Consider the following 14,629-nt stretch of genomic DNA (forward strand, 5'->3'; position numbering starts at 1 on the left):
GACACTCCTGAGAAACGCTGAGCTGGGGCCACGGCCAAATATGTGATCCGAGAGAGAAAGAATTAACAAGAGGGGCAACGGAGCGAGACAGATAGGAGTGTGTGCAATCTGTAATCTGGTGTGAATCTAAACAGCAGGTGAGTGTGTTCACCCATTTCAAAAACCTTACAGCCTGAAAAACAACAACACACAGCTCTGTGCAGTGGCACAGAGGGCCTAGTGTGTGTGTGACTTATCTGTCGTTTTAGCACACTGTGGGGAACTTCCGTTTGCTGAGTGACAAGGGAGCGGAACTCCACTGACAGAAAGACCTCTGTTCCTCTTCATCCTCCTCTCTTGCTCTACCCCCCTCTGTCTGATTTCTCTCTCTCAATCGCTGCTCTCTCCATCCTCTGGTCCATCTTCAGCTTCCAAGTAGGCCCTTCCTCCTCTCGCCATCTCTTCATGATTGTGTGTTTCCTGGCCGTCAGTGGCCCATGTCCTCCAAACCACAGCTAGGGCTGGAGGACAGAGAGAGGGTTGTTGTGGCTGGAGGGAGGGCCACAGACAAAAGTGGCTTTCACAACACTTGACCAACACATGCTCTCTGTTGTGCTTTTCTAGCACACACACACACACACACAACAGACTGCACTGATTTCAGTGCTGCTTATATTCAAGTGCTGTCAGACAACATTAGTGGTCTCCTACTAAAGGGTTACCATAAGCCCCCGGGCCAGACAACATTAGTGGTCTCCTACTAAAGGGTTACCATAAGCCCCCGGGCCAGACAACATTAGTGGTCTCCTACTAAAGGGTTACCATAAGTCCCTGGGCCAGACAACATTAGTGGTCTCCTACTAAAGGGTTACCATAAGCCCCTGGGCCAGACAACATTAGTGGTCTCCTACTAAAGGGTTACCAGAAGCCCCCGGGCCAGACAACATTAGTGGTCTCCTACTAAAGGGTTACCATAAGTCCCTGGGCCAGACAACATTAGTGGTCTCCTACTAAAGGGTTACCATAAGTCCCTGGGCCAGACAACATTAGTGGTCTCCTACTAAAGGGTTACCATAGCCCCTGGGCCAGACAAGATTAGTGGTCTCCTACTAAAGGGTTACCATAAGCCCCTGGGCCAGATAACATTAGTGGTCTCCTACTAAAGGGTTACCATAAGCCCCCGGGCCAGACAACATTAGTGGTCTCCTACTAAAGGGTTACCATAGCCCCTGGGCTAGACAACATTAGTGGTCTCCTACTAAAGGGTTACCATAAGCCCCTGGGCCAGACAACATTAGTGGTCTCCTACTAAAGGGTTACCATAAGCCCCCGGGCCAGACAACATTAGTGGTCTCCTACTAAAGGGTTACCATAAGCCCCTGGGCTAGACAACATTAGTGGTCTCCTACTAAAGGGTTACCATAAGCCCCCGGGCCAGACAACATTAGTGGTCTCCTACTAAAGGGTTACCATAAGCCCCTGGGCCAGACAAGATTAGTGGTCTCCTACTAAAGGGTTACCATAAGCCCCCGGGCCAGACAACATTAGTGGTCTCCTACTAAAGGGTTACCATAAGCCCCTGGGCCAGACAACATTAGTGGTCTCCTACTAAAGGGTTACCATAGCCCCTGGGCCAGACAAGATTAGTGGTCTCCTACTAAAGGGTTACCATAAGCCCCTGGGCTAGACAAGATTAGTGGTCTCCTACTAAAGGGTTACCATAAGCCCCTGGGCTAGACAACATTAGTGGTCTCCTACTAAAGGGTTACCATATCAACTGTCAAGTGTTTTCTGTGAGCTTTTCCTCGCTCTCTGGCAGAACACTCCATCCCAGCAATATGGAAATCGTCCACCATATGCCCAGTAACTAAAAAGAGCAACCTCTCCTGCAACAATGACTACAGCCCTGTAGCTTCAACATCTAGTGATGAAGAGCTTTGAAAGGCTGATTCTACAAAAGGAGGTATGCTGTTATACAGACCCTCTCCAGTTTGCTTACAAGCGGTACAGGGGTGTTGATGATGCAGTTCTGTCCCTACTGCACCGTGCCCAGAACCACTTGGAGAAGCCCAAGACATACATCAGAATGGTATTTGTGCATTTCTCTAGTGCCTCTGATACAGTCCAGCCTCACTTAATGATTCAAAAGTTCCAGAACATGAATGTCATTCCACATTTGATTTTCTGGGTCCTCTCCTTCCTGACAAATAGAGAACGGCAGGGTCAGATTCAATGGTCACTGCAGCTCTTCCAGAACCATCTGTACAGGATCACCGCAAAGCTGTGTCATCTGGCCTGTTTTATTCACCCTGTACACAGAGGACTGTAGGAGCTGACCCAGAGATGACGTTCATTAAGTACTCGGATGACAGTAATTATGGACTAAGCAGGCAACTCATTTTGATCTCTCCCATTCAAATCCATCAAACTCCTTAAATCTGAAGTTGATGTGTGCACACACACAGGGATTGCAGAATGCTGCTAATCCTTTATACTGTACCCTACATGTTTGTGTTATGTTGTTATGCGTCTTGTACGTGCCATTCATTACCACATATGAAACTCCCTCCCAGGAAATAAAAGTTGTTTGAATTGAACACACATCAGAAAAAGGGCCACCAGAGGAATCATAGATCTTCCTGTGCTCTCTCTCCCTCCTGCCCTCTCTCAGATGCTGCTGTCCATCACTCACCAAATCACTGCCATGACAACCATGGAACACAGCAGGGCATGGAATGGACCACAACATTCTACAGCTGAGCTAATCCCGTTTGTAACTTTATAAAAAAATCAACAGAGGACCGTTTGTGGACCTGGTGGATCCATTCACACAATGTCTGATCAGTGCCTGTTCAGTGGCTTCTATAAAGCATATTATTGTATCGATTCAACACCTTTCACGGAACATACAAATGGAGCAAAGCCTTTCATTGAGTAAACAGCCTACATTTCTATACTGCTACTATACCGCAAACTAACCTAACAGAAACTAAGAGCTGGCTAGTGGCTACAACAACATACTTCCTAACGGAAGAGAACTCTGTATAGGGTGCAAGGTAGCCTAGTGGTTAAGGTTTAGACACAAGAGGGCTAATTCAGTCTTTCCCCATTCTCTCCAAAGTCTGCACTTGGTTGCTATATGTTTAACCAAACCCTAAAAGGTGTGTGTCCACTGCCATGGAAGGACGCTAAAGTAATTCCACCGCCTAAAATAGTAAAGCACCCTTTGCTGGCTCTAACAACCACCCAATCAGTTAACAGCCTGTTCTTAGTAAACTAATGGAGATAATTGTGTTTAAACAAATACAAGGCTATTTTTCAGAGAACAAGTTAACTACTGATTCAGCATGCATATAGAGAAGGACACTCAACTTGTACTGCACTGACTCAGATGACTGATTGGTTAAAATAAATAGATAATAAGATGATAGTTGGAGCTATTTTGTTAGATTTCAGTGCAGCCTTTGATGTTATTGATCATAATTTGTTATTGAAAAAAGTAACTTGTTATGGCTTTACATCACCTGGTTGGAAAGTTACTTATTTAATTTAACTTGGAAGCTTCTCCAACATCAGCGCAGGGTCCCGCAGGGCAGTTGCCTTGGGCCGTTACTCTTTATTTCTACAAATGAGTTGCAACTTGTCTTACAAGAAGCTAGAATTACTATGTATGCTGATGATTCCACACTCTACGTGTCAGCACCCAATGCCAGTGAGAGCTCACAGACTCTTATTACAAGGAGTGTCCGTATCAGAATGGGTGATTAACTATCAACATTTGGTTCATAACATTCTTCAGACCTAAACCTCAACTGGAGTTGTGTATAAAGGGTGTGACAATTGAGCAAGTTGAGGAAGCTGAACTCTAGGGTTAATACTGGATGGTCAGTTATCATGGTCAGATGTATTCATGGCATCCAGATCACTGAGGACTTAATATGGTCCACATACACCCCCACAGTCGTGAAGAGGTTACGACAGCACCTCTTCCACCTCAGGAGGCTGAAAAGACTTGACATGGGCCCTCAGATGTTCTACAGCTGCACCATAGAGAGCATATTGACTGGCTGCATCACCCTCGACCGTAAAGCGCTAGAGAGTGGTGTGGTCAGCCCAGTAAATCACTGAGGCTGAGCTCCCTGCCATCCAGGACCTCTATATCAGGCAGAGTCAGAGGAAGGCCCAAAAAATGGACAAAGAGTTCAGCCACCCAAGCCAGACTGTTCACTCTCCTACCGTCCAGCAAACAGTACAAGAGCATCGGTTATCGGACAGACCAACAGGTTCCAAGACAGCTTCTACCCCCCAAGCCATAAGACTGAGCACTGCTCTTGACAAGAATATGCTCCCATCCCTCCTGCTAATTGGGCTACATTTGCACATTTGTTGTTGTCTGAGTGAGGGAAATGCGGTAAAACAAGAGGAGTCGATGTTTTCTGGAAGATGATACGTTGAGGATTATAATAAAAAAACAGTCCAAATGTGCACAAACTCATGGAATTTACAGTGTCAACGTTTACGATCGCTATATTTGATCCACAGTTACAGGGTGACATGCGTTATACCCTGGGTTGTCCTGAACACAACGAGCCTGTGTTTGATCCACAGTTACAGGGTGACATGCGTTATACCCTGGGTTGTCCTGAACACAACGAGCCTGTATTTGATCCACAGTTACAGGGTGACATGCGTTATACCCTGGGTTGTCCTGAACACAATGAGCCTGTATTTGATCCACAGTTACAGGGTGACATGCGTTATACCCTGGGTTGTCCTGAACACAACGTGCCTGTGTTTGAAAATTAGGTGTGGAGCACACACATGAATGCACTCATGACTCCAAAATTACACTTTAGTGCCTTTTGAAAGCCTAACACTGTAATATCATATTTTATAACTTAGCTAACCATGTTGGCAGTAGAATAAGCTTTCAAATGATGCCAACCTGACCCAGATTACGATTTATAATGGAATGTTTCTGGATTGTGTAAAACAGTAATAGTGTGACGTTGGGGACGCATGGCTGTGTTCCAAACAAACAACTGCAAGAGCACTTGCTTCAGTTCCTCAAACGCAAAGCTGGGAGAGCTCAAAAAAGCACCTTATAGTTGAAGGATCTTTCAGTAAAAGTGCACTGAAATTACATAGGAACTGTGCATAGCTTGGTGTGTGGCAATTTAGCGACACCAGTTAAACCTAACTCAACCCTTAATCGTTCTTCTTATCTTGCACCTACTCCAAAATGTCAATGAATATTCTTGTTACTGAATGAATTTTTCAGATTTTGTTAACAACAAATGCTGTGAGAAGTAGCGTAAAATGCACATAAAATTAACAGTGTAAAGTTTGGATTCAGTCTTATGAACTGTTGTCCTCAACATTGGTCTGATAAAGTCCCCATAATCTCTAAAGTGTTCTTTCAATTGCTTCCATGGTCATGTGTATTATTTACAGTTCCTCTGCTAAAAACATGTCAATTCGTCCCTATCCACATAGGCCCATTTCCACAAGTGTAAGGGGTTAAATGAGATCTTTAGAAAGAAGAGAGGTGCTGAGAAACAATAAAATATATATTCTCTTTTACTAAACTAAATTAACTAAACGGAGTAGGGTTCCCCAACTTGTGGCCCACGGACTGAATTTGGCACAAGGGGTGGTTTTATTTGCCCTAAACATTTTTGAGCAAAAATAAATAAATATTAATTTTCATTGTTGGACATAAAATAATAAAAACAGCAGGAAATCTCCAAGTGATTCTCATTTTGGAAATCTGTTTCCAACTATTCCTACGCATAATAGAGAAACACCTGTGATCATATACAAATGTAAGAAAGGTTTGAAAATTATGTTTTAGTGAAATGTTAGATCAGTTTGGGCTTTGTGCTGAGGGTCGTTGTCCTGTAGGAAGGTGAACCTTTGGCCTATTCTGGAGCAGGTTTTCATCAAGGATCTCTCTGTACTTTGCTCCATTCATCTTTCCCTCGATCCTGACTAGTCTCCCAGTCCCTGCCGCTGAAAAACATCTACACAGCATGATGCTGCTACCACCATGTTTCCCCATAGGGATGGTATTGGCCAGGTGATAAGTGTCTGGTTTCCTCCAGATGTGACGAATGGCATTCAGGCCAAAGAGTTTCATCTTGGTTTCATCAGACCAAAAAAATCTTGTTTGTCATGGTCTGAGATTTCTTTAGGACTAATAGACTGATTGGTTGCGTGTTGCAGAGATGGTTGTCCTTCTGGAAGGCTCTCCCATCTCCACAGAGGAACTCCAAAGCGCTGTCCGAGTGACCATTGGGTTCTTGGTCACCTGCCTGACCAAGGCCCTTCTCCCCCGATTGCTCAGTTTGGCCAAGTGGCCAGATCTAGGAAGAGTCTTGGTGGTTCCAAAGTTCTTCCATTTATGGAGGCCACTGTGTTCTTGGGGACCTTGAATGCTGCAGACATTTTTTGTTACCCGTTGTCAGATCCGTGCCTCGACACAATCCTGTCTCGGAGCTCTACGGACAATTCCTTCGACCTCATGGCTTGGTTTTTGCTCTGACATGCACTGTCAACTGTGGGACCTTATATAGACAGGTGTGTGCCTTTCCAAATCATATCCGATCAATAGATTTGACCACAGGTGGACTTCCGTCAAGTTGTAGAAACATCTCAAGGATGATCAATGGAAGCAGGATGCACCGGAGCTCAATTCTGAGTCTTATAGCAAAGGGTCTGAATACTTATGTAAATAAGGTGTCCTTTTATTTTGAATCATTTAGCACAAAAAAAATCAAACCTGTTTTCGCTGCATGTGCAACAGCTAATCGGGATCCTAATCATGTACAAGTTCACACCCCATTACTTTTACGGACCGAAGGAATGAAAAACAATGAATTGGTTCAAGTGTGGGCTAGAGGACATCTTCGCTTTTAAACTTTATTAAGAGCTGTCATTTTATTGTGAGGAACTGCAGTTTGAGCAGACATTTTTTCTGTTTTGTCCTCTGTTATGAAAGACACCTTACACTGACGGAAATTGGCCTACATGGATTGAGCCTAATTGAAATGTTTTTTAACTGAAGAACTATAAAAGCTATTGCATGACCATGGAAGCAATTAATTCATTTGAATCCTTCAGGGGTAGAGAGCAAAAATGGAATTAGGCCCCTAGTGTTGTTCCTGGCAGACTGCGCAGAGTCTGAAGTCCCCTCTGCTTCTCTAGGCAACTAGGCATACACACACCGGCCACAAAATACAAAACAGAGGGAGGGGATAAAGAGAAAGAGGAACAGAAAGAATAAGCTATCTAGTTCACCTTTCAAACCAAGACGTTTTCCCGACAACTTTTTGCCGACATTGCCGGCGACAAAGCCTCTACTTTTATTTCTGCCAACCGACAGTGTCATGATTAAGGTAAAGGTCTATCTACGGCCTGGTATGAAATGTAGAAGTAATGCCGAGGAAGCATTGGCACACACTACGCTCCTAAGCTCTTGATGGTTGCTAGGCAGCGCCCGTTACTGCTATCCTCCTGCCAGTTGTAAACTTTGAGGCATGTCACTCCACCCATCTCTACGCATAGCCCACCGCATGCACTGTTTTCTTAACCACAACCGGATGGATACATAAAAAATTACTGTGGGAATAAATATCATTGAATGACCAAAATATTGGAATAAAATAGGCTAGGGCAATTGAATGCATCAAATGGTTGCTTACTGATAGTCCCAAAGTCATCCAATTGTTACAATACATTTGAAGCAATAGCCTACCCGTGTGTGTTCAACTATTTCAGGACCGTTTTACCTTGCTTTGAGACAAGCGTGAGGACTTGTATTGATAAAATCTATCAATGTCTGATTTTCTTTTCACTGAATCTCCATTTGGATATTGGTTAGGCTACAATTAGGCTGGTGAAATGCTAAATTGAGGTGAGGGCTACTCATGATCATCTTGTCTAGTTGCCTCATTTACTATCGCTGATCAGAACATTTTGCCAGCATGTTATGTAGCTTAACAAGCAGATTGTTTTGCTCTTCCTTTTCAGTTGCTTAGTAACCTAGGCCAACTCCAGACCTAAAGCCTGTGACTTGTCTTAATCAATGTGATTTTGTATCATTGAATCTCCCCCTGTATGCTATATATGGTTTATTCTCTGACTGGGAAAATAATTGGAGGTGGTGTAGCTCATCTATTTGTTTACTCATCTATCACTGATCAGAAACATTTACCACGCAATAATGTAGTCTAAATCCAGTGTAGGCTTTGTAATGGTGTATATTCAATGGATTTATTCAAATAGACGACCACCCACATCAGCCCATGTCTACTGCCACTCCTAAACTTGCCGGCATGTGCACAGGAGATATAAAAGGTTTGTCCCGGCAATAATGTATTAGGCTCTAAAAAATGTATTTTTACATGCAATGTAAAGTCTGTCTGTAAAGGGTATAGGATTTGTGTGTCTCTCTCTCTCTCTGTGTGTGTGTGTATCCTTCTGAGAATAGAATTAGGAGTGGTGGTCTTCAAACACCTGCAAACGAGGCCACAGATAAGACGTCGCGCCAAACGGCCAACTGCTCAAGTTTCAATTCTTGATGAAGGAAATAGGGAACTAGGCTTACGTGTGAGGTGATCAAACAGTCATTTCATGTTCAGATATTACTACAATTATAGTCCAGGGGTACCAAGCATGGTGCAATTCTGCAAATGCCAGCAGCAGAGACTTCAAGTTCCAACATTGTCCAATAGCTTCTGATAAACTGAACAAATCTCACAGCATAGACATACACTGCATACTGTCGAGAGTGGACAATGCGTTAGGCTACGTGGGGTATAGCACACGCTCCAGCAGGTATATCTCTCTAGTCACCCCAAAAAAACAATGATTTCTTTGGCCGCCTCTCCTTCCAGTTCTCTGCTGCCAATGACTGGAACGAACTACAAAAATCTCTGAATCAGGAAACACTTATCTCCCTCACTAGCTTTAAGCACCAACTGTCAGAGCAGCTCACAGATTACTGCACCTGTACATAGCCCACCTATAATTTAGCCCAAACAACTACCTCGTTCCCTACTGTATTTAATTAATTAATTTATTTTGCTCCTTTGCACCCCATTATTTTTATTTCTACTTTGCACATTCTTCCATTGCAAATCTACCATTCCAGTGTTTTACTTGCTATATTGTATTTACTTCGCCACCATGGCCTTTTTTTGCCTTTACCTCCCTTATCTCACCTCATTTGCTCACATCGTATATAGACTTGTTTATACTGTATTATTGACTGTATGTTTGTTTTACTCCATGTGTCGTTGTATGTGTCGAACTGCTTTGCTTTATCTTGGCCAGGTCGCAATTGTAAATAAGAACTTGTTCTCAACTTGCCTACCTGGTTAAATAAAGGTGAAATAATAATTTATTTTTTTAAATAAGGCTGCGTGGGGTATGGGCAGCAATGCATCAGGCTACGTGGGGTATAGGCAGTAATGCATTAGGCTACGTGGGGTATAGGCAGCAATGCGTCAGGCTACGTGGGGTATAGGCAGCAATGCATCAGGCTACGTGGGGTATAGGCAGCAATACATTAGGCTACGTGGGGTATAGGCAGCAATGCATCAGGCTACGTGGGGTATAGGCAGCAATACATTAGGCTACGTGGGGTATAGGCAGCAATGTGTCAGGCTACGTGGGGTATAGGCAGCAATGCATCAGCCTGCGTGGGGTATAGGCAGCAATGCATCAGGCTACGTGGGGTATAGGCAGCAATGCATTAGGCTACGTGGGGTATAGGCATAGTATGCGGTGTGTGTGTGTGTGTCTCCTGGCGTGTTGAGAAAACACAGAAACCCACTAGCTCCAGAACTGGGCCGGCTGGGGTTATATGAACCAACATCAAGGGATACAGGGCCCCCTCGGATTGGACAGCTGTCAGCTGCACATAGAAACACAGGTTTCCAGAGTTAGTGAGACAGAGATGGGTCACCCAGGGAGTAACTGAATACACATGACCAATGAACAGCAGCACTGAGGAGCCTGAGACTGGAGGGGCCTGAGTCATGACACACTACAGCCCTGCTGCACCCAGAACAGAAGCATGACATGAGACTCCACTGACCTTTACCACAGAGACAGAGAGCTAGACAGTGAGATACAGAGACAGTGAGATACAGAGACAGTGAGATTCAGAGACAGTGAGATACAGAGACAGTGAGAGAGAACGTGGAAAAATAAGAGAACAAGAGCATAATAAAATGAACGAGAGAGTTAGTAACAATGTGATGTGGGAGATGACTGGTAGGCTTTAAGTCTAAATAGAGAGGATCCTCAGTGTTGGCTAAATGACATGGGTGGAGGGCTAAACATAGCCTACCGTCTATGAGTGGGCTTCAATTATTTTCTATTCTATTTCTGAAGTTGACGACTCTCCACAGATAGCAGTTTGCGGTAAGACGGACAGTGCTGGAATGCTCTTAGGCAACTCTGGGCTCAGGGCATTGTACTACTGGTTACTGGTCTGAACTCAGCCACACAATCCTGGCAAACAGACCCTGTCCATTCCACTATTTATAGCTTCAGGTCTGTACTCTTTAGCAGCCCCAGAGAGACAGACAGTGCTCTAATAGAAATCTATAAAAGAGAAAGGAGACAGGGACAGTGGGGTACACATGTTAGGATGTTGATCTGTTCATAACACCACTGCAGGGCAATAAAGCGAAGCTCACAAGCATGTCATGCCCAAGCATGTCTGTCCTCGAGCAAGGTGTGTGTGTGAGTGAGTTCTCAAACACAGCCCCAGACAGATCTCACAATCATGCCCTTATAAATAAGCACCTCTCACACAATGAGAGTGGTGTGTATTTAGAGACATACATACTCTGTTCTCTGCTCCTGTCCCTGAAACGGAGTTCACACACATACACACCAGACTGCAACACCACAATGCAGGGCATCGCATGAGATAAGAATTTGACATCATCACATCTCCCTGCCCATTCTGCCATTAAAAACTCAGATTTCTGATCAGTCACCCTAGTTTGCGCTAACCTAACCCATTATAAGATGAAAAACAAACACAGATATAGGGTCAGGACAATACCAGTATCGAGATACTCGTTGCTATTGTGGCAAGGAAACAAAACACAAGGCAGATTTGACTTATTCAGGAAAACATCCCTATTGTTGGAAACAAACATCATTATGTTGTCATCCAGAGTCACATTTATTTTCCAAGTTATAGAACACAATATGTTGCATACATCAACTTTAACAGACCAAAGAGTTTGGGCTGCTTCATGTTTTCCATGGAAACAATGTCACAATACTGATATCGTCACAGCCCTACACTGATCCAGGGTAGCCTACCTCAACACACAATGGCAACAAGTTACCTTGGAGGGGTGTTGTGTCTGATTAGTCTCCCTGTTACAAAAAGAGACACTTCCTTGTTGTCTGCCAGTGACTCACTGACTATGTGAGCAGGGGAAGCCCCAATCACAGATGTTACACAGTTTGGCCTGACCAGGAAAACAACACTTCCTCTCTTTTGGGTGTAAAGTTAAAAGAGAAGAAAGAAGAACACAGACGCCAGAGTGAGGTCCAGGTCCTAGTAGGAGCGCTGCTGATCTATGATCAGGTTCCCCCTGTCCATGTATGATTTATTATTAAGAATTAAACTGATCCTTAAATCAGTGCTCCCCAACCAACTCAGTGGCTTTGTGGTAAGAGTGTTCGCCCTGAGATTGGAAGGTTGGTAGTTTGATTGAGTTATACCAAAGACTGTAAAATGGGACCCAATGCGTCTACGCTTGGCACTCAGCGTTAAGGAGATAGATTGGGGGTAAGGCACTGCGATAGACTGGCATCCTGTCCAGGGGGTGTACCAAGACTCGTGCAAGGCTACCTATGCAAATCAGCACTCCTACTCTGAGACCCTTGATACATAAGGCCTCAGAACAAGCCTTATGGCTGTAGTAGGAGATATCACAAATGTGGAATGGTACATTGTACAAGTAAGACTACATGTATACACTAAACCCCAAATGAACCCTGATTAGAAGCCCCTGGCTTGAGTCCCAATTCTCCACCCTTCTCCCAAAGTGAGGACTTGAACACCCTTCATGTTTTAAACAGTGGAAACTCCCTCTAGCCAATGCTTTGACCATTCCAATGCTTTTAAATCCATGTTGGGAAGTGTGCTAGTAAGTGCACACTTTTGGAAAAGGGTGGAGAATTGGGACGCAATGCTGAATGTCCTGTTGCTGCCTCTGAGCATTGCATGATCGGTTCTTGAGGAGTGTTCAGATGTAGGGTTTTAGTGGATCATTGTGACAATTCAGGATTACCATTTGCTATCTTCCAGGAGGTGATAACATGGCTGCCATAAAATTATCTGTCATTTTGCTGAAATGGAAATGGCCAAACTTGTCATCTCTATGGTTCTACTCTCTGGCCTTAGTATAGACACAGGCCTGCATAGGGTGAATGTTAGCACTGTTTCTTCAGAATCTTATCATGGCAACGGAATGTAAAGACTAGGGTACAATTTTGCTACTAGGTCATCAGCCTATTAGCAAATGTCCTTCTACTGTAGTCCTGAGGTCGTTTTTTTCATTAGAAAAATATATCCGTTTCCATTTCCTTCTTTTGTTTCCTAAAATAAACATGTGTCGAGATGTATTTTGCAATTATGGCTGCCATCCCTACCATCTTATGTTAGTTCACAGTGGGACACCATATTTATAAATCCCTAAATCCTTAAAAGATTGGGTAAACTTCTGACTTGCACACAATCGACTTTAGAGGAGCGAAGTGTTTCCATAGCAACTATAGTTTGTAAACTTGGATTGTTTTTTTTCGCTGTGTCAGTCAGTCAACCTTGTCCTCCTTGGTGATGAAGCTGTGCATTGCTGCTGTTGATCTCACAATGACAGAATGGGGGCTATAGTGGGCCCTCTCTGTATGGCAAACACCATCCCCAGTGGGGATCAGAGTCAAGAACTCAATGTTGAGAGGCTCAAAACTGTGCTCAATGAATGTGTGTAGCCTAGATTCTCTCTACTTTGAGTCACTGACACCACCAGCAGTCAACCCTACCCAAAAAACCTTAGACCAAGGGGCATGCTTAAACAATGGCATTTGTTCCACTCTTACAGGCATTTTCCATGTTAAAGTGCCAACCGAGGGAGACACATAATGGGGGGAAATACTGGATTAAGTGACATCACAGATATGAGCAGCTTTCTAGTCACTTTCCTGTGGAAGCCCATGTGCTGTGCTGGCATGATGTTAAGGGCCCGGTCACCATAGAAACAAAATGAGTACAATGCCACTCCAACTTCCAGGTGACGAATGATAACGATGATGATGGATGGTACTTTAAATCCTATAGTTTGACAACCCTGTTTTTTAAGCTTTCAAATGATATCAAAAACGGGTCAGATATGCAAAATGGCCCAGTCAACTTTGAGAATCTCCATCTCCTGAATGTTTTGGCATTCAGGTCCAAAAAGTAACTCCCATTCCACTTCTCTCAAGGGAAGGTTTTGGGTCATCAGTATTTGGCCAAATGAGAAAGTCAAACTCCTATTTCTAAAATGCATCTTCTTAAAATCAGATTATAAACTTAAATCACACATTTTGACAGTGCCACTTGGCCATTTAGTGTGAACCAATGATTTATATTAGGTGCAAACCAAGGTTATGTTAATTTTAAAAAAGTGATTGAATTCATAAATCAGTTTTAAAGTGAAAATTAACTAGCTAGCGGTGACAGAAGATCGCTAGACACAGAACATTTGTGGAGATTAGTTGACTGAATTTAGACTGCATGAGATGACAGCGGGGTTATCGTTACTTCTGAAACCTGCCCCGCCCTTCTTTCATCAGTCACCGACGCAAGGGCTGTAGTCAGAGACAGATCTTGAGCCAACTAAACATATAGCCTAACAAAATACTCCCGACCCAATATGTTAGTTCCCTAGTTAGGGAGCTAGCTCGTAAGTAAGCAATTGGCTATTATGCTAGTAATAGTTTACTAGGACTAGGTAGCGGGCTATCTTAAACATTGCTAGTTAACTAAATCATTAGCTGACGTTAACGTTAGTAAGCTACCTAACTAACTAGGCAGCCTTCTACCAGGACCCATAACAAGTAACATTAACTAGTTAGATCTAACGTTAGCTAGCTACCGACCGTACTGTTATGTCAACCATAGTTCGTTAGCTAGCTAACGTTAACTTAGCTGTTTCATACCCCACCTTCCAGCTGGTTGAATAGTAGTGGCTAACGTTAGCTAAATAGCTTGCTTCTGGTAATGTTACATAGAAAAACTTTCGTACAGTTGCTGTAAAGTTTAAAATCCAAAGTTCCAAATGAACAAAATAGGTGTTAGATATAGCTGGACATGCTATCAGTTTACCTTGAAGAGTTCCGCTCCTCTTGAGAGACGCGAATAAATTAGCTGTATTTAGCTGGCTAACCTTTTACCAGTTTTTTTTCTTACCAGCAACAGGAGCCGCAGCATCAACGCACCCACCATCTCTTCCGGTATGCAAAATAAAAAACCTTCAAAATAATAGTTCTCATTTCAAGAAATTTCAAGAACCGCAAACAAAATTAATATATGGCAACTGATATTGTTTAGCAAAACGGCAGCCCTGCCACT

The 14,629-nt window shown here is 43.5% G+C and overlaps 1 protein-coding gene across 5 annotated transcripts in view; it reads right to left on the minus strand.

Annotated features, from left to right (window-relative positions):
* LOC110501018 (protein kinase C and casein kinase substrate in neurons protein 2) overlaps positions 1-14,591 on the minus strand; it is a 37,935-nt gene extending 23,344 nt beyond the window's left edge. For 4 of the 5 annotated variants that reach the window (XM_036957180.1, XM_036957178.1, XM_036957179.1 and 1 more), the window contains exon 1: positions 14,384-14,456. The gene's annotated coding sequence lies outside the window, so the exon portion shown is untranslated. The other variant, XM_036957177.1, reaches the window with a different exon arrangement.
* Positions 14,592-14,629: the final 38 nt, after the last annotated feature.

This window comes from Oncorhynchus mykiss, chromosome 21 (genome assembly GCF_013265735.2).
Source record: "Oncorhynchus mykiss isolate Arlee chromosome 21, USDA_OmykA_1.1, whole genome shotgun sequence".
Classification (NCBI taxonomy): domain Eukaryota; kingdom Metazoa; phylum Chordata; class Actinopteri; order Salmoniformes; family Salmonidae; genus Oncorhynchus; species Oncorhynchus mykiss.